Genomic DNA, 21,849 nt, shown 5'->3' with positions numbered 1-21,849 from the left:
CTGCAGAGCATGTGGAAGGTGTAGTAAATTGTCAGCTCACTGTCGGGGATGATGTCAAAATTGCGAACAAGGTCAGTAGGCGTGGGAGTGGGTCCGAGTTCAGCTGGCCACCAGCTATGTTCCCATCAGTCAATTAGACCTTATCTCACCTTTGCATTTCCAGTTATCAGTTTCTTAAATGTGCCAGACAGAACTTTACACTTCTGGCCTCCTCTCTGACGGTAATTAAATCTGCCATGTTTGTCTGTCTAGCAGACTTTTGAGTAAGTGTCACTAGATCATAGATGGAGGCCTGTGAGGCATTAACATAAATTTCAAGAAGCAAGTGCGAGTTTTATGCTGTGCTGGTTACACTGTTGTACACAGAACTGAACTAAACACCAATATTAACCAAGGTGCATAAAACATGGCAATGTAGGTATCATTCTGTCTCACGCAGAGAGATTATAGGGGATGATTCATGTTTTGGGGACAATTCTCAAAGGAATGTATGAGTACGTGAAAGAAAGGTACAATAGTACTAATTTACTTTGTCTAAAAAGCATGTGTGGCTAGCTCCTCTCCTTATTTACTTTATTTAAAAATGTAGTATGACAAAATATCATCTACACAAATATTGTAAAACAAGAATGTTGTGTCACAAATATCATCACCAAAAATATTGAATTTACATACTTGTAAGTAAACTAGCAAATGTGTGAAAAAATATAGTTAAACAGAATATCATTAAAAAAAGGTAAGTATGTCAATATGTACATAATTAAAGCATTGTAGTTACTTATTTAAAATATTAAACTATGAAATATCATGATTAAAAATGAATATCTTAATTAATGTAAATGTAATGTAAAATGATACGCATGTAAAATGATGTGCATGTATACTTAAAAAAATATAAAGACAAAATGTAAAAATTACATACATTAAAATATTAACAATAATGTAAAAAGTAATTTAAAAAAAATATATCGTACAAAATGTACATGAAACGTAATTAAAAATAAAAACAATACAACCCAACAAAAATACAATTTGAATTAAAAAAACATTTTGTCAATACTTTAAATATTAAGTAAGACATAATGGAAAAAAGCATAACAATGCAAAATAAACACTGCTGAGGAAAGTGTTGCACTTTGAAAAAGTCAGATTTACTATCCAAATTCCAATGTAAGCAAAAGAAGGCAATGTTTTTGACTTTGGAGGGCTTAGATCTACCATTTTCACTCCAATCTAAGCAACAGTAGAGACATTGTTGGACTTTTGAGAGGTTAGATTTACTATTCCAACTCCAATGCAAGCAAAAGCAGGGAAAGTGTTGGACTTTGAAGGGATTACATTTACTATTCACGTTCAAACCTTAGCAACAGTAGGGAAAGTGTTAAACTTTGGAGGGGGTTAGTTTTACTACACCTACTCTAACTTAAGCAAAAACAGGGAAAGTGTTGGACTTTGCAGGGGTTAAATTTACCATTTCAATTCCTAAACTAACCAAACAAAATCAATAAATCTCAAAGCAATTTTAACATATATAAAATAAAAAATATGTTTATTGTAGATAAATACAATGAAAGAAATGTAATAAAAAAACACATTTCATTTCACAAAATTAATTAAAGAATAAGACAAATTCAAATTTAATATAAACACACTTCCCTCCCTAGGACTCCCAAAAACACTAACAAACTAAAAAAATAAAAAGCTCTAAATAAGATATTAATATTAAATTGATGAATACATAATTACACATTACAAATGACACACTATACTAAATTACTTTAACTAACAGTCAAATTAATGATATATTTAATTAGCAATGAATTATTTAATTTAACATTAAAATAAAAACATTAACATATTTTAAATAACTTACTACCCTAATCCTCTACAAAACCAACAACATGCTGCTAATTTAAAAATTACTAATTGAATTTAGAATCTTGAACTTTCACATTAAAATTACTAACTATACTAAAATAATTTAAATAATGACATTATTTACACAATTAATAGTTACTTAGTTAATTAACATACAAATGATAACAAATAAAAAACAATAAATTATAATTTAAATGATTTCTCATCCTAATGCCCTGCAAAAACAACAACCTGCTGCCAAATTAAAAATTCTTAATTAAATTACAAAAATTAAATTACACAATAAAAAATTACAAAGTAAACTGACAAAATAAAAATACAAATATTACCATAATAACAATACCAAATAATGTATTAGCTAATATATATTAGAATAATGAAAAACAATGAATACAACTATATTGAACAACATATTATATACAATATTTTAAAAAAATGATACTATATACCTGACAAATCAAATTCTTGTGCTCTATATTCTGTCCAACAATAATTTTGAATTGACAATATTTTTGACATTATCTGGCCGATTACGAGTCTGGCGGTCACAGGACCGCCAGACTGGCAGTCCTCCGAGGCTGTGGTGGTCCAACCTTCACATTACGAGGTTGGTGGGCAAACCCGCCGACCTACTGCCATCCCTGACAGGATCCAAGATCCTGATGGGCTGACGGTAGTCCTGGTATAAATATGGCCTAAAGTTCTCTGTTAGGAACCCCTAAATACCAGTTTCCTCATTTGAAATAATGGATGGACATTAATGCCTTCCCAAAATGCAAGGGATTCTCAATCAATGATAAGCGGGCTTTAAGCGATCCTTCTTCTAAGGCCCTTGTTTCATCACCGGAAGGTATGGGACAAGCAGTGGCCCTGAACATTTTTAACAAATGGAGCATTGAGAGTGGAATTGCACAGCACCTGGTGTGTGCACATTCAACACCTTTTTGAAGACATTACCACTTGTGACCTGGCTAGAGCAGACTTCCCAAGGTAGCACTAGCCTGCCCTACACGATCTGCCCTGCGGGGAATGGAAGATTGCACTTACTGCCTTCTGTGAAAAAGTGAAGTTTGCTCTGTTTCTGCCTGTTTTGTAGGGGTTGGTGGAGCTCGCTGTGTTCTACTACGTGGAATTCTGTGAAGTGGTTAAAAAGCTCTGTAAGCTCCGTGGAATTCCACTAGTAGAAGGAATTGCTCAGTGTGCCAGTTCACGCTACATCTTTACAATTTTACATTTCTGTAATTTTTTGGTATGTTTTTTGTGACTCTTTGAATGCTTTATTTTTTTTTTGCTTTTCCCTTTACTTCTTTATATTGTTTTCAATCTTCCGTCCTTCTATTTCTTCCGCTTTCTTTGTTTCACCCAGCTTTGTAGTAGAGAATGACAGCAGAGGGAGTGGCTGCGCCGGTGCAGCTGCTAGCCTCCTATTTTGAGGATGGAAGTGGTGCACGCCACCCCATTTTTACCCGGGCAGAGGTGGCAGCACTTGTGGTTTTGTACAGCGCTATCTACCTTCCTTGATGGCAGCAGGAAGCAGGCTTAGGAGCAGTAATGCCTTTTGGGAGCGTTGACTGCTGTGGGGGAAGGTGCTCCGGTTGGTGCGTCGGCACACTGGGGACCAGCGCACCTAGCAGCAGTTGATGCACGTTGGGCAGACATACTTGACCGTGAGCAGGACCTGCTCGACCTGCTGGGCATCGAGGTGTTGGGGCTCGGAGAGTAAATAGTTCTTTATTAGTTGTGTGTGTTTCACAATTTTATTTTATTTTCTAATGGCAGTGCTACTGACTCTCAGAGGCAAGGTAAGTTTATGCTACAACTAATATTAGGTGATCCCATTTGAGCTAGCCAAGCGCTCAGTCAGTCCTTTCTTATTGGACTCGTTGGCGCACATTTGAGCAGATTATTTAAGAAGCCATGCAGACTAAGACTCCTCCTGTCACTAAGAATAAGATAGTGGTCGTAGTATTAAGTAATATCAGTGAGATATCATTCCTTTCTCTGTGCCTTTCTTTATGTATCTTATGCAGTACCTCCCAATCGCGATCTCCCAGTGATGTGCAGTCTCATGGTATGCATCTATGCACTGAAAAAAAGGAGACTGAGTTGGCCCATCAAAGGTGGTTGAGAAACAAAGATAATTTGTTGCATTATGAACGCATTAGTAGTGGTACATAGTTGCAAATGTACTTTAAGAAATTTAGTGTAGGACTTATGTGAAGGAAATTAATAGGTCAACTCGAGTGGATACTAGTACTGTAGGCGATCTGATTTAGAAAAGTACGTTTGCCTTTGCCTGTCAAAATATTTTTGGGGAGATTAATTGTAACATTTATCTATTTTTTATGTTCTTTATTTTGTACCTCAGTACCCAAGGGGAAGAAGAGGGCAACACCTGAGACGGGTCCAGGAAATAAGGGTGCCAGAGCCACCACCAGTGTGGCAGTTTGCAGATCTGTTGGCCTCAGTAAGTCTTCTTGTTATATTAATATTTCCCTAACATTCACCTCTCCTCATTTCAAATAAATTCTCCTTTATTTCTACTGTGCCTATCTATCTTTTTTGTACTCATTTTTGTTCTATCTAAGCTTTGTTAAATTCTTCTTATCCCTGCATTTCCCTATTTTTCATGTTTCTGTACCTGACTTCCTCCTGTTTGTACTAGTATGTACCTTTCTTCTGCTTTGTTACTAAGCTTAGCTTCCCCTTCACCTATTATATATCTTGCAGACTGGTACTGTAATACTAATAGGACATATTTTTAGGATAGTTACTCTACCAATAAGATTGCATGTCTAAATTCGCTTTTCTGCGCATTGTTGTGAAGGTTTTCTTTTCTTTTCTCATGCCCATTGCATTTGCCAACTAAGACTTCACCATAAGTCCTCCTGGATCGACCAAACTATTCCACCCCTTCATTGCACTTCAGTTACTTAGCTCTGCCCCTCCATTACAAAATGTTTGTGGTTGATTTAACTACCTGGCTTTTCTGATATAGTTAACCGACAAAATTCCTAAAATGAATGACAGAAGATCGAATTGAAGTGATCTATTGCGGTTGTATTTTGTTGAATTGGTTCTTGAAAAATAACAAGGTGAGACGTATGTGCGATCTAAAATGTGCAATTTTTTTCTAGCCACACCAACCACCAGTGGAGGGGCCAGCAGCAGCACCAGTGCACCAGACATGGCAGTGGTCAGATGGGGAGAACCGGTGGCAGGAGGAACGGGCATTGGTGAGTCATATTGTTCTTGCTTATTGACATTTACTAGTATACTCACTGCAAGGGTGTTGCTTGTGAAACCCCTGTTTTAGCAGCTATAGTGGGGCTTGAGTACTTAACGGCCTCTTCTATCTACAACTCAGCAGACAAAAGCTCATCATGAACGGATGCTACAAATGATTGGTTGATGGAAAAGTGAACAAACGATGGATGGCTAAAAGAAAGAATAGGTGAAATGGTATATGAGTGAAAAGATGTGTGGGTGGGTGAAAAGAATAGATGCATAGGTGAGTGATAGGAGGTGCGTGGGTGGATGAAATGGGTGAAAGGATGCTTCTGTGGATTAAGAGTGCATGGGTAAAAGGATGCTCGGGTAGGGATGGGCGTATGGTAATGAACAATGCGTGGGTAAATGGATCGATAGGTGAAAAGGTGGTTGAAAGAGTGGACAGTGGACAGGTGAGTGTATGGATAGACAGATGAATATATGGATTACTGGATTGGAATGGTGAAAGACTGGATGAGAGAGAGTGTAAAGCCTAAATGATGAGTATCAAAGGGTGAATAGATGAATGAAAAGTTAAGTGGACAATTGCTTGCATCAAGAGGTGTAAGGGAGCTCTTCTGGAGAGGGACGTGTCTGTCCACGTGCTTCACTTGATTTGCGTGTTATCAAAGCTTTGGTTCAAAGCAGGGGGTATTTTAATTTTCTCTCTACTCCCTTAACTCACTGTGGCAGTGGGTTGGTGATAATAAGGACTATGAGGCTTGGGTGTGTGAGACTCAATGATTTTATTTAGGGTTCTTTAAGGATATGTGATTTGTTCCCGAATATTTGGATGGCGTGATTTTCAAAAATGTCTCTTCTCTCTCTTTTCCAGGTCCCCCTCTTGACTGGCGAAGATTTCTCCTCGGGCTCCCAGGCGTACCGGAAAAGAGGAACGGATATTAGGCTAAGTCGTGATGGTGTAGAGATACAGGTCTTTAATAGTAGTATAGGAGAGAGGGAGAGAGAGAGAGAGATAGATTGTGGGCCCCCTTTGGAAAGTGTGCTGGGTTGGAAAATAGTGGGTACAGAAACCGTCACCTCCTCGTGTTCTCTCAGACTTAGGTTTTGTTACTGAGTGTTCTAAAAATTTTTACTAAACAGTGTTCTTCTACCTGTGATTTAACTCCTTTTTTTCTTAGAATGTCCTTCAATTGTTCAGAGTATTCTACTCCTTTATAATACCCTTCTTCCCCCTGCCCTCTCCAGATTCTCCCCTCCCGTCTCCCAGCCTCCGCCCTCCCCTCTCCCGTCTTTACTCCTTCCCTTCGGTAAGACTTTGTCCTTTAGGAAGGACCATACCTTTGTTAGCCACGTCCCTCCGGGGACGTCACAGATTTTGCGTTCTTCGGCTCCCTTTTCGGCTCTAGGTTGGCTGTTCTCCTCCCAGGTATCCACGCTGTCCTATGCGCGGCTCCGGTCTTTCATTCTTCTGCTCTCCTCGTCTCCGTCTGCGTTTTGTTCTGCCTTTGCGCCCCGCGCATAAAGTCCGTCCTCTTTTTCACTTCTCTCGGGAACCCGGATATCTGGGTTCCCTATGCAGTTTCCGGCGACCGTGTTGCCCTGACACCGGGGCGAGACGTCGTCCCCGCCATAGAATCAGGGTATTGTTGCCGATTCTGAGACGCCTGGAGCCTGGTGATCGGACAGCCGACTACACTCACTTTAGTTGTTAAGCAAGGCAGATATGTATACTCCCACCCATCGTCAAACCTCCTCCTGTTAGTCACCCATGCTACTTCTATGACATAACTGCAGCATGGTTCAATTTGGCAGTACAGTAGTGTTTACAAAGTTGTCAATGCATTGCAGACTTACAACAAGGTGTGTTTCCCTTCCATCCCAGTGCCCACTCTGCCACCTCTTAGTACTTCAGTCCTTTATTCTCCCAAGGTTCTGTTCAGCTACCCCCAAAAAAGTGAAAATTTCCTTTTGGCATGTGCTACATTTATAGTCAATAATACTTCATGGCTTCCATAACAGATTCATTCCAGTTCAAATGTTACCCTTTTGACATTCGTCAACTACTGTAAAGCATGTGTGGGTAAAAGAATGGCCCTGTGACTTGTAATCAGCCACATCAAATTCCAATGGTTCTAGGGGACCAGCAATTTACTGCTACTGTGCCACTCTTTTTTTAAATTCTTTGCACAGAGCACTATTTATAATTTGTCATTTTCCTTTTTCTCTCTTGCAATACCTACTTCTGGTAGACATCCTCCTGCTCACCAGGAGATAGAAGCCCGGCTTTGGTGGCAGAGGCAGGAAGCCACCTGCATCAAATATCAGAGACTGGTGGCTCTTTAGGAGGAGGAGGACGAGACCCAGACAGCTGCCAATGTGCTCGCCTGTCCGAGCTTCTCCAACCGGCCACCAGTGCCTCCACCCTCCCAGCGGCACCGTCAGTGCTGCTTCCAGCTGGCATCAGCCTGTCCGCATCCCACCATTGCTGCCCCTCCCTCATGCTCAGACTGCAATTTCCAGCACCACATCCTGCAACACTTCTTGTACCTTGACCACCGGTCGGCACACATAGAGGCAACCCTCGATCAGCTCCAGACACATGGGGAGAATGCCTTCTTTTGACCCTTTTTTAAATTTTATGGTGGGAGGGTCACTTGTTGTGGTAGGAGAGGATGGAAAAGGGAATTGGGACCAGGTTTCTTTACATTTTGGATTTTCAGTGGACTTTGGTGGGGGTGAGGCAATTTGTTTGGGGAGAGGGGGTGGACCCATTGTGGGTGGAAAGAGTGGGCTTTCTATTTGTAAATAATGAAATGGGATTCTTTATTTCACTTCATTTCTACCTCAAATCTTTATTTTGCATTGCTGCCTTTTAGTGTAGCCTGTTTTTTAAATCTGCTTAAAAAAAGTGGATGTCAGTTATTTATACGCTTGCTTTTCTGCCCTCTGTAACTATATTGACCATTATGGGGTGACTGTCATTGCCTATTCTGCCTATAAAAAGTAGATACACACAAACAACATCTTCAGTAGAAGTTAATTCTAACTAAACAAGTTCACCCAAATTCATAGTTCTTCTCTTACCTGAATAGATGAAGTGAGGGCTGCTACCTCAGTCTTCTTAATGCAGGGTTTTCCCAAGGTGGCATCTTATCTTAAGGCGGTGGTAGTAGTAGTAGCAGGCTAGCGCGCTAACAGGGAAGAAACAAGTTACCATTCCCACCTATGCAAACTCCAACTGTAGGATAAATCAAAGGGTTATCCATCACTGTCAACTAGATTGAAAAAAACAGAGAGTTAGTGGGTTATATTATATCATAACTTTAGAAAGACCGAGGCCAGACTACCATGATGACAGTATGTGACACAAAACAATGAAGACCTGATATGATAATAAAAACTAGCAATATTAACTTCTTCTGAGCAATGGGGAGCTAGTATTTAATGAAAACCAAACTGAGAAAATTGAATCCTAGAGTCAGGAGAATTGGGCTTAGAGTCAGGAAAGGTTGGAAAAGGTAAAGCATTCTTCCCAACACACAACACAAGGCCTTAATGATGATGTTGATGAATGATGCATGAGTGGGTATTGGGTAAATAGGGCTGGTGTGGAATATTGCTCAGGTAATGGAAGGTTATGAAGTGAGTTTGTGTCGCTTTCACTGCATCTGCCCCAGCAAGTGTGTGATCTGTTTATGTTGTAAAATTAAGTCACACCGAAATACAAAATAGGACAGCTCGGGCGAAAAGGGTTAAGGGCTCGATGAATGGATAGGAAAGGGGATTCGGGAAAAGGTGTGACAAAGACAAACACTACACAAAAGAAACAATGACACTATTCAGCTGGTCTGGTCTCTGAAGAACCAGATAAAAAGTAGTGGCCCCTGCAGGTAAATTTCGCTAAGTTTTAAAAGCCAGTTACTTTCACGAAAAAAATGATCACTCATCAGAACTCTAACACTGCAAATCATAGAAATCAAGTTTACAGATTTGCTGAATTTCCTCCCTCACTGTCTGCCACGACATAAAGCATCAATCATCACTCACATCACTCAATATATATTCACTCGCTGGTGCAGTAGTTAATACTTACCTCTTCCTACCCAAGCACGGTGGTAGATACAAAATGTTATCTCCTCTTTGATGCTAGCAATACATTGGAATTTGGCATTGACACTGGCAGTCGTTTAACCAATGATCTTCTGGGGAGGCCCTGGTAGGTAATGCAAAAAAAGGATAGGCAATGGCATGTGAGGGAGGCAGGCATTGTCTCCAATGTTCTGTAGGGAATGTGGAGGTTTCTTCAATGCATGAAAAAAATGGGGCAGCATAAATCCGACACAAACATAATGTTCCACTAGCTATGTTTTTTTTTTTAAGAAAGAAAGAAGTTCAACGATACATAATTAAGAAGCTCTATGGTGGCACTGGCATACTCACCCCAGGAAGTAGAGTGCATCCTCAAACTCAGGTTGTTCACTCAGAAGATGGTCAGGTAGCAAACTTGATTCTGACTAATCATCTTCCTCCTTCTCTTGTGGTGTTTCGGGAACAGTGTAATCAGGTGGTATGAAATGTTGGTTCATTTTGATCATGGTCAATCTCTCCACGTTTTGACATGATAGACTGGTCCTTCTCACTGTAACAACTGCATCAGCTGCACGGAACACATGCTCAGTAGATCACTGGCTATAGGACAAGCCAGATACTTTACTGCCAGCCTGCTGAGCACTGGCCATTGGCACAGCTTCCCATGCCAATACACCAATTAGTTTTAATCCACATACACCTCTTTTGGGTCATCCAGATACTCCTGGAACATCCTATGACTTGTCACTGGTGCTGCCAGTTGGTTGACCTCTTTTGCCTTCACCTCTGCACTGGACTTAAGACCTGCCACTTGAAACTAAGCCAATTCAGAAGTTGGGTCTGATTTTTCTGTTGCTTTTGTATCTGGTGTTCTTGTTGCTGGTGTTGGCTGCTCTGATGAAACAGGACTACCCTCCCTGGAAGTTGAAGGTGGCACCCCAGAACTGTGGAGTGGGACCAAGTTCCAGCCCTTCTTGCTACTGGTGTCCGGCTTGCTTAAAAATCCACCTCTTATATTTTAAACATCCCCTTCAGAAAAAGGAATGAAAGTGGGAAACAATGTGCAGCATGGATCAAGTAGGATGGCACAGAAGTACTCTTTGGATGCAATAGAGAAGCATCTGTGTCAGACATTTGACTTGGCCCCATTTGTCCGCATCCATGGTCATAGCATTCCCAATTGCATCTCCTCCTATTTGAATGACATAGTCATTGATCTATCTGTACTGCTCAAATAGACGCTGCAAAATATAATAGTTCAAGTTTGAATGTGTCATCTCCTCATGTGTCAGGACTTTAATTGCTACTCTAGTTGCACTCTGAATAATCCGCAACTGCTTCTGGGCTTTAAAAGAATGGCTGAAATAAGTGCAAATTCCTCTACAGGTGGTCAGTATGTTGCTGACTACGTCTTTTTTTAGAAAGTCTTGCAAAAGCAGGTTGATGCAGTGCACCAATCACAGGACCCTGAATTAGCCACCGTCTGATACGGCTTGACTATGTTACTACCATTGTCTGTGGCAACAAATCCAATTCAGAGACCTCTGGGTGGCAGCCATTCAAACACCTTGCTCCTAAATTCGCCCAAGATGTTTGCTGTGATTTCTCCATGGCAAACATGGCTACTGTTGCATGCTGCCTGACACCCCTAAAACTTTCTTCACAGCTAAGACCTGTAGATAGCTTTTGCTTTACCCCCACAAAAGTGGTCCAGTGTGCAGTGTTGCACATGTATTCCATCCCCTGACAACTGGTCCACATGCCTGTTGTCAGGTGGATAGTGTTGACAGCACTTTGATGCAAAGTTTGTCCAACCAATTGGCTGGCAAAATAGATCCTACTGGAAACCTTCCATTTCTTGCAGATGGCTTCCACAAATTCTGAGAATATCACTTCTTCCACAAAAGAAAAAGGGAGAAGGTTCAGTGCTAGCATTTTTGCTAGCTTCCCAATGTACAAACCTTCCATTTGCCGATTGCGGTCATAGCGCCCTTCCTGCCTCAAAATGCCTGTAATAGTAGCCTGTATTTTCTTCTTTACTAGGGTGACTGACGCAGGCAATTTTGGAGAAGTTGGTGGTGGTACAGTCAATGTGCATTGGGGGTAGTCACTGTATGTGGTGGTGTCTCCATCTGACTCTGAGACTTCCTGTTCCATTGTGAGGTTGGCTGAGATGGGTGATTCTGGTGCATTGCGGGGGACAGGGCTGCTTTGTGTTAGGATATTATCCTCTTCTTCCTCACCCTTCACTGTGGTTTGACTAGTTGTAGCTGATATTTCCCGGCTCTCCTCACCTTCACCTTCACCACCACAACCACATTCAGCATTTTTTTAAGGTGCTCCTCCCACCGGATTGTGTGTCGTTTTTTCATATGGGGCGTCTGGCCTCCAGTACCATAATGTGAACCAGGCTTACCTCGACAAACACTTGTGTGACAAATGGAGCATATTACAATGTTCTCCTCTTGCTTGCTAATCATAAAAAAGTCCCAAAATGGGGAGAAGTTCTTTCTTAATGGGCTACTGCCAATGCCTAAAGAAGAACTGGAGGTAGGTGGGTGTGTCGATTGCCTCTCTGCAGTGCATGCTTCTACTGAGGTAGGGGTTGGTGCATGTCTCACCTGGAGCAGGTTGGATAGTAATGTTGGACTCCTTTGTGCCTGGTTCCACAATGACTGGCTTGTCATCATCCTCCTCATCATCACCTTCCAAGATTCTAAGGGTTTCAGGAACCTTTCTTTTCCCTTTCCTCTCCTGGTGTCTCCTTGGCTCTGCTGGGGTCCACTCCATGTCCCTGTCACTGTTATCAGAAGTGGTGCTTGGAGAAGTAGGTGGAGTAGTACTCTTCCTTTTACTTGCTGAAGGTATGTGACCCAGTGATTCTAAAAGAGAATGTTTGGCAGGAAGCTCAACCTCCTGTTCTGCTCCAACTTCAGGAAGATCTACGTTTGCTGGCTGCGGCAGCCGTCCACTTTGCTCCATTTCCTGAAATAATTGGGTACTACTTTGCTAAAGGGACAAATTCAGTTCAACATCACTATTCGTCAGCGTTGCCATGACTGCAATGGCTGCCTCACTGACAGACATGGTATTGGTCTTAGGTTGTTGGTGCAGGAGTGTTGCTCCAAGGTTCCTCCCCGGAGGTTGGTGTGGAAGGCACACGTCTTCCAAAAAAAGTTGCAGTCGGCATGCCGCTGGTGGGAAGTTGCTTCTTCTCACTGATCACTTTTTCGGGAGCAACTTTCTTTGAAGCCATCTTAAAGCTCTCAGTTGGCAGTGACACTAAACTGCACAAGCAGAAGAGATTTGAGGACTGAAATCACTGTGCAGGCCTTCTCTTTGGCAGTACTGCGGGTGATGTCTCTTCTCTTGTGCACCTAAAAGCAACCAAGCAAGAAAAACATGTAGTTAGTGAAATGGGGCATTGTTGCAAGTTAATACAATACAAGAAAATGCAATATTAGTGTAGTTGGTTACTTATGTAATAAATAATTTTTACAAACATTGCAAGTTCAAACCACACCATTACCATACCATAAAATGTCATTACAAGTCAGGCAATATAACATACAGATATATCTCTTTGCTTTAATTCTATCTATTTTAAAGGAGACACCTGTGGCAGTCAGAGCGGTGTATGGGCAAATGGAATAATCCTTTAAAAACCTATGGTAGTAATGTGGTCCATGGGAAATGGAACAATCTTTTAAAAATGAATGATGCTGCTGATGTGTCTGCAGTGCACCGCAGCCAGAGTGTCCAGGAGGAAATAGGATTAGCCCTAAACAAACTGAAGCTGTAGAGCTGCTGTGCACCTATGGTTGGTGGATGGATGGCTCTAGGCAAAATGCAAAAAATTGAATAAATAAATAAATGAAAAAAAGCTAAACAAATAAAAACAAATTTAAAATCTAAAATAAAAAGTACAAAAAAAAAAAAACTAGGAATTTTAAATTATAAAAAAATACATTAAAAATTGATTTCAAAATGTAACATTTTAATTAAATAAGAAAATTACAATAATAAAATTAAAATAAAAGAGTTAATTTAAAAAAAAATCAATAATTGACGATGTTTATATGACGAGAGGAAAGAAACCTACTGTGAGGCAAGGAAGTGCAAATAAGAAAATGCAAAAAAAAGCATGTAATAAATTAAGCACTGTTCATCAAAATCATATTCTTAGTATACACAGTCCACAATGATCCCCAAGCATATTGTTAAACTGGTATCACATCCATACATGCAAGCCTTTGGCAAAGGCACACTGGCTGGTAGCACAAAATGGCCACCAGCCACAAGGTCAAACAACAGCAGAGAGCAAGGAGGCATGGAGAACAAAGAACACATGCAAGCTTACGGCAAAGGCACATGGGCTGGATGCACAAAATGGCCGCCAGCCACATGGCCCAACAGTAACAGCGAGCAAGGAGGCATGGAGAACAAAGAACACATGCAAGCCTATGGCAAAAACACACTGGCTGGGTGCATAAAATGGCTGCCAGCCACATGGTCAAACAAAAACAGTGAGCAATGAGAAATGGAGAACAAAGACCACATGCAAGCATATGGTAAAATCACACTGCCTGGATGCACAAAATGGCTGCCAACCACGTGGTCAAGCAACAACAGTTACCAAGGAGGCATGGAGAACAAAGAACACATTCAAGCCTATGGCAAGAAGACACTGGCTGCATGGGCAAAATGGCTGCTAGCCACATGGTCAAACAACAACAGCGAGCAAGGAGGCATGGAGAACAAAAAACACATTCAGGACTATGGACATAGACTACACAAAATGACCCCTGGTCACATGGCATGGACAACAAAGACAAATGGTGCACACACAGGCCAGAAAAATGAGCCATGGTGGTAACACTGACGAAAACACTAACATTTATTCAGCAATGTAAAACACGAAAATTAACTGAGCTATACAAAATTTACACCACACGTCCTCCTATGCGATCGAATGTTACCCCACATATACACTTTTTGCAAGAAAAAAATTGAATGGAAACATTAGCCAACATTTATAAATTAATCCAATGCCATCCCTGCCCTAACTGAATTTTTAAAACCATATACCACAGAAACATTTCTTTCTTGCAGTGCTGGCTAGTACTGGGATTACTGGCTAGATGGTCCATTGAAAGTTTAGGTCACATAGTAAAATAGTAAAATAAATGAACATTGCAAATGTAACAAATATAGAGAAAATGTACTGAGCTGTGCAACAGTTTCCCTTTACAAAGCATGACAAATAAATTAAATGCAAAACAATAACTAGGCCTCTAGTTAAACTCCAGGCCACCCACCACAATGAAGTTAAAAAATAAATTAAAAGTACAAAGAAATACGGTGCATGACCTATTCAACAAACAACACCTTTATACAACTGTTGTTTTACTAACTTATATAAGATCACAAAAACAAAGGGCCTGAATACGGGTTTGGCAGTTGGAAAACGCGATCTTCAGACCTGTGGTGAGGAGACTGCTGTCGGGTGGCGGTCAATCCACCGGCCCTATAAAACCTTTCCCACTGAACTGACAGGCAGGAACCAAGGTTCCCGTCTGTCAGCCCAGTGGGAAAGGTGCCGCAGCATTGTTTTCGGCTCATAATTGGGCCTATGGCTCTGCTGACGCACGCAGGGTACACCCGCACCCTTGAAATGCACATTGTCTGCACAGCAGACAGTGCACATTTTGAGGGTGCTGGATAGGGGGACCCATGCACTGAGTTCAGTGCTGCCCGGCTGATTACAACCAGGACTGCTGTCAGACCGTCGGGATCACTGATTCTGGCTAGGACGGCAGTAGGTTGGTGGATCTGCCTTCCAACCTTGTATTGTGGCGGTCGGACCGCCACAGCCACGGCGGTCCGACTGCCACCACGTGCCGCCAGCCTGTTAATGAGGCCCAAAGTCCTTAAATTCAAAGGCATATTTCCAGGAGTCAAAGAGAGTGATCCTTCCACCTCGAAATCCAAGAGAAAAGTGACCAGGACAAAGCACTGGGAGGAGCCTGCGGGACAGGAACAGGAAGTTAGAGTCTCCGGGGCACTTCCTTCCTGTTGGACAAATAAAGTAAAAAAATAAGGCTTTTTCGCACTAAAAACAACTTGAACGGTCTGTTGTAGAAGAAAATGCCCTTGAGAACTCCTTTTAGAGTGGATTTAGCTGTTTCTCAAGTTGAACATCTACTTGAGGTGCATTTGCGCTCAGAAGTGGCACTATATGGGTGCGGTTTAGGCCAGAAGCCGTGTGAGCCGGCGTGCAATCTCATGGATGCTCGTTAGCAGCCTTAGAATATTGTAGATCAGGCAAGTGCGAACGGAAAAAAAATAACTCCGCTTCGCACTGGATAGTGGAATTAAGGAACTCTGTGCTGCTCCGCATAGCGCGGAGTTCCTGAATTGTGAAAATTCTGCGAGCAGAGTGGAGTTTTCCACCTGGGCCTACTGATTTGTATTTGTCCACAGATGGAAACATGCACTATTGCTGTCCTAGCTGCACATGTCCTCTGACGTGGGATTTTCCACAGTTTTTGCCCCACTGTATCCAAAAACAAAGAATATATTGAATGCCCTTGCATAAATTGATCTATGAACCAGGGACTGTTTCACAATGTTTGATGTGAGATGTCATTACAGTGTGAAGAGTTGTTAGAGAATAGGACAGCTTCTGATAAAAACGCCACAGTTTGCTGTGGTGTCAGGAGGTGGGGCATGTGATGTAATTACAGTGTGGTATGATCTGTGATGTCATAATATTGTGCTGTGTGGTCAGTCGGTGAGGCTTGTGATGTCACTGAAGTGTGCTGTGTCTTCAGAGGTTCATTCTGGCCTATTGTCTCACAAGCTTGGTCAGAGCTTTGTCTGCATCTCGGCAAATTTAATTATAAGCAGGAATGTATGAAATTGGGTCTGTACAAGGAAGAGGTATGCACCTAGTCCAAGTAGGGACCAGAATCATAGTAAGGGTAAGTCAGTTACACACCATAAATTGACTTGTGCTTACCTTCTGGTAGCTTGGCACAGAGCAGGCAGGCTTAACTTAGGAGGCAATGTGTAAAGTATTTGTACAACGCTTAAAATAGTAAAACAGTGAAAACACCATACAAAAAATACCACATCTTTATAGAAAAATAGAGCTTAATTGAATGAACAAAAGAAGACCAAAATAACAAAAATCCAATAAGTCGAAATATTAATTTTGAAGAATACCTGCAAATATAGTGCTTGGAAGCATAAAGTGCCAACTGGGGCTATCTAGTCGAGCTTGACCGAGTCAAATCTGAAAAGGCAATGTGTTGGTTCATAACTGCCTCAAGGCCGAAACATTTAAGTGTAGGTGATGCATTGTCATCAAGCTGCCTAGTTGGCAATGAGATGTTTACTGAAGCAGCAATGCACTAGTGTCGAAGAGATGAATCAGTTCTGACTGGTGCAATGATGGTGATGTGTGGATTTTAGTAGTTCCAGCACTTTATATCCACTTCCAAGCGCCCAGTTCTGGATTGAAACCACTTGGCAGGGCAAAAATTGCAGCAAGAAAAGTACAGGTGTTGTTGCAGGTTGTGTTGAAATTATTTTGTGCCCCATAGATTTCAGAACAGGAGGTAAGCCAGCAAGCCCTTGAAGTCACTCTGGGTTCAAGGGAGATGGGTCCAAGTCTTCCTCAGCAGGACAGCACAGCAGAAATGCAGTTCTTCCAGAGCAGCAGTCCAGAGTGGCAGTACTTGTAGCAGCACAGCAGCCCTTTTTTCCTGGCAGAATTCTTCACAGGACGTGAAATATACTGATTTGGTAGGACCAGATGTCCAGTCTGTAAACCCAGTTGGGGATCTGAAGTAGAAGTAACTTCACAGAGGGGTCTTTGAAGTGCACAGAGGCCCTCCCTTCTTTCCCTAGCTCCAGAATCACCACACAAAGTGAAGTATTCCTTTGTGTGGGAGCAGGACACTGCCTATTCAGAGGTGTCAACTCCTCCCTCCCATTCTGCCCAGGATGGCCCATCAGCATGCCTTATGGCCACTCAGTCACACCCACCCTTCCTTTGTGTGAGGCTGTCTAGAGGGAATGCAGGAAACCAGATGTCACCCCAGCCCAGATGTGCATTGGAGACAGGCTGAAGACACACAGGAATAACAGCAGGAAAATGCTAACTTTCTAAAAGTGGCATTTTCAAAATTGTAATAGTAAATCACACTTTACCATTAGAAAGGTTTATCATTACAATGCAATAGGTACTAAACATGATGGGTCTACTCCTCATCAATCAGGAATTACACATTTTCAATGGAATAAGAAATCCCAGACGTAAACCTATGAGGTGGTAGGTCTCACAGTAGTGAAAAACTAATTTGGGTGTTTTTTTACTACCAAGGCATGCAAAACGTAAAAGTACATGTCTTGCCTTTTACTTACATAGTACCCTGCCCTATGGGCTCTTTTAATTACATAGAACCCTGCCCTATGGGGTCTCTAAGGCCTATCTTAGGGGTGGCTTATGTGCAATAAAAAGGAAGATTAAGGCTTGGCAAGGGGTTTTAAATGCAAAGTTGACATTGCAAACTGCACACACAGGCTCTGCAGTGGCGTGTTTAAATGATTACTTACGTAGGTGGCACAATCAATGCTGCAGATCCACTAATAGCATTTAATTTACAGGCCCTTGGCACAAAAATTATGGATATACTGTAAGGAAATGACTCCTTGGCATGGTTACCCCCTGACTTGTTGCCTTTTGTTGATGCCAGTTATGATTGAAAGTGTGCTGAGGCCTGCTAACCAGGCCCCAGCACCAGTGTTCTTTCCCTACACTGTACTGTTGTTCCCACAATTGGCACAGCCCTGGCGCTCAGATAGGTCCCTTGTAAATGGTACCCCTGGTACCTAGGGCCCTGATGCCAGGGAAAGTCTCTAAGGGCTGCAGCAAGTCTTATGCCACCCTGGGGACCCCTCACTCTGCACATGCACACTGCCTCACAGCTTGTGTGTGCTGGTGGGGAAAAATTGACTAAGTCGACATGGCACCCCCCTCAGAGTGCCATGCCAACCTCACACTGCCTGTGGGATAGGTAAGTCACCCATCTAGCAGGCCTTACAGCCCTAAGGCAGGGTGCACTATACCACAGGTGAGGGCATATGTGTATGAGCACTATGCCCCTACAGTGTCTAAGCAAAACCTTAGACATTGTAAGTGCAGGGTAGCCATAAAGAGTATATGGTCTGGTAGTTTGTTAAATACGATCTCCACAGTTGCATAATGGCTACACTGAAATCTGGGAAGTTTGGTATCATACTTCTCAGCACAATAAACGCACACTGATGCCAGTGTGGGATTTATTGTAAAATGCACCCAGCGGGCATGTTAGAGATGCCCCCTGAATACCAGTCCGACTCCTAGTGCTAAGCTGACCGGTTTCTGCCAGCCTGCCACAACCAGACAAGTTGCTGGCCACATGGGGAAAGTACCTTTGTCATTCTCTGGGCAGGAACAAAGCGTGCACTGGGTGGAGGTGCTTCTCACCTCCCCCTGCAGGAACTGTAACACCTGGCGGTAAGCCTCAAAGGCTCATGCCTTTTGTTACAGCACCCCAGGGCATTCCAGTTAGTGGAGATGCCCGCCCTTCTGGCCACTGCCCCCACTTTTGGCGGCAAGGCTGGAGGAGATAATGAGAAAAACAAGGAGGAGTCACCCACCAGTCAGGATAGCTCCTAAGGTGTCCTGAGCTGAGGTGACCCCTGCCTTTAGAAATCCTCCATCTTGAGATTGTAGGATTACCCCAATTGGATTAGGGATGTGCCCCCCTCCCCTCAGGGAGGAGGCACAAAGATGGTGTAGCCACCCTCCAGGACAGTAGCCATTGGCTACTGCCCTCCTGACCTAAACACACCCCTAAATTCAGTATTTAGGGGCACCCTAGACCCTAGGAAATCAGATTCCTGCAACCTGAAACAAGAAGAAGGACTGCTGACCTGAAAGCCCTGCAGAGATGACGGAAACGACAACTGCTTTAGCCCCAGCCCTACTGGCCTGTGTCCTGACTCAAAGAAAACTGCACAACGACGAATCCGACAGGGCCCGGCGACGTCTGAAGCCTCAAAGGACTGCCCTGAAACCTGAAGGACCAAGAAACTCCTGAGAACAGCGGCACTGTTCATCCACAGCAACATCTTTGCAACAATAAAGCAACTTTTAAAGAACTCACTCTTCCTGACGGAAGCATGAGACTTTGCCCTCTGTAACCCGACGCCCCCGGCTCGAGCTCCAGAGAACCAACACTACAGGGAGGACTCCCAGGTGAATACGACATTGTGAGTAACCCGAGACGACCCTCCTGTACCCCCACAGCGACACATGTAGAGAGAATCCAGAGGCTACCCCTGACCACGACTGCCTGTAACAAGGAACCTGATGCTTGGCCCAAGCACTGCACATGCAGCCCCCAGGACCAGAAGAAACCGAACTTCAGTACAGGGGTGACCATCAGGCGACCCTCTGCCTAGCCCAGTTTGTGGCTGGCCCGAGAAGCCCACCTGTACCCTGCCTGCACCACGAGAGTGACCCCCGGGTCCCTCCATTGATTCCTATACAAAACCCAACGCCTGCTTTGCACACTGCACCCGGCCGCCCCTGTGCCGCTGAGGATGTGTTTTGTGTGCCTACTTGTGTCCACCCCAGTGCTCTACAAAACCCCCCTGGTATGCCCTCTGAAGACGCAGGTACTTACCTGTAGGCAGACTGGAACCAGAGCAACCCTGTTCTTCATAGGCGCCTATGTGTTTTGGGCCCTCCTTTTACCTCTGCACCTGACCGGCCCTGTGTTGCTGGTAACTTTGGGGTTGACTTGAACCCCCAACGGTGGGCTGCCTATGCCCAGGAACTTGAACTTGTAAGTGCTTTACTTACCTGAAAAACTAACCAATACTTACCCCCCCATGAACTGTTGATTTTTGCACTTTGTCCACTTATAAAATAGCTTATTGCCATTTTAACTAAAACTGTGTATTTTACTGCTCTGATTCAAAGTTCATAACTTACTCATATGGAGTACCTTGCATTTTATGTAGTTACTTCAAATCTTGAGCTTGTGGTTCTAAAAATAAATTAAGAAAATATATTTTTCTATATAAAAACTATTGGCCTGGAGTTAAGTCTTTGTGTGTGTGTGTTCCTCATTTATTGCCTGTGTGTGTACAACAAATGTTTAACGCTACCCTCTGACAAGCCTACTGCTCGACCACACTACCACAAAATAGAGCATTAGAATTATCTAATTTTGACACTATCTTACCTCTAAGGGGAACCCTTGGACTCTGTGCACACTATCTCTTACTTTGAGATAGTATATACTGAGCCAACTTCCTACATTGTTTTAGGGGAGTGAGCACATGCATTTTAGAACTGGTTAGCAGTGGTAAAGTACCCAGGGGCATATTTATACTCTGTTTGCGCCGAATGTGCGTCAAAATTTTTGACGCACAATCGGCGCAAACCCTGCCCCATATTTATACTTTGACGTCCGACCCCGCGGGCGTCAAAATTCCACCATGTGCGTCATTTTTTTGGAAGGGGGAACCAGCCTTGGGTTAATTATATGCAAGGTAGGCGTTCCCTTCCAAAAAATGACTTTAAGGCCTGTGCCCCTTATTTATACTCTGGCGTCATTTTGACGCACAGGAGGGGGTGGGCCTTAAAAAACGGCGCACAGCCTGATGTGCGCCGTTTTTTGACGCCTCGGTCAGGGCAGGCGTTAAGGGACCTGTGGGCTCGGAAGGAGCCCAGAGGTGCCCTCCCCTGCCCCCAGGGACACCCCCTGCCATCCTTGCTCACCCCAGGAGGACACCCAAGAATGGAGGGACCCATCCCAGGGAAGTAAAGGTAAGTTCGGGTAAGTATTTTTTTCGGATTTTTTTTTGTGGCATAGGGGGGCCTGATTTGGGCCCCCCTACATGCCACTATGCCCAATGACCATGCCCAGGGGACATAAGTCCCCAGGGCATGGCCATTGGGCAAGGGGGCATGACTCCTGTCTTTGCTAAGACAGGAGTCATGTCAATGGAGGTTGGGCGTCAAACAAAATGGCGCAAATCCGGTTTGAGGCCTGAATTTTGCCTCAGACCTGACGTGCACCATTTTTTGACGCACAACCCCCATTTTCCCATATGCCGGCGCTGCCTGGTGTGAGTCATTTTTTTTTTTACGCACACCAGTCCGCAGCGCCGGCTAACGTCATTCCATTAATAAGGCGCCCGCATGGGCGCTGGAATGGCGTTAGCCGGCGGTAACATTTTTGACGCACAACTGCGTTGGCGCAGTTGTGCGTCAAAAAGAATAAATATGGGCCCCAGAGTCCTAAGGCCAACAAAAACAGATCAGCAAAAGTGAGGCAAAGCAGGCAAAGGTTTGGGGGAAGATCATTCTAAGGCTGACAGATCTAACACAGGGCCACTGGAATTATGCGATTCTGCAGCTACTGTGTTTTTATCTAATTATGGATTTGCTGCATTTGTCACATAATCCACCATCTGCTGCATAATTTGCAGCTTTTAACAAAGAAAATTGTGTTTCTAATTCAAACAGGTGAAAAGTTACTAAAAATGCAGTGAGGTGCTGCTGTGCAGTAAAAGACCGTGCAC

General features: G+C 43.2%; 1 protein-coding gene across 3 annotated transcripts in view; it reads right to left on the bottom strand.

The window, feature by feature from the left end:
• Positions 1–21,849, bottom strand: part of DENND1C (DENN domain containing 1C) — a 292,565-nt gene that overhangs the window by 120,555 nt on the left and 150,161 nt on the right. The window lies entirely within an intron of this gene.

Source organism: Pleurodeles waltl, chromosome 4_2 (assembly GCF_031143425.1).
Source record: "Pleurodeles waltl isolate 20211129_DDA chromosome 4_2, aPleWal1.hap1.20221129, whole genome shotgun sequence".
Lineage (NCBI taxonomy): Eukaryota > Metazoa > Chordata > Amphibia > Caudata > Salamandridae > Pleurodeles > Pleurodeles waltl.
Note: the sequence above shows the minus strand (reverse complement) of the source record. Positions and strands in the feature narration are given on the sequence as shown.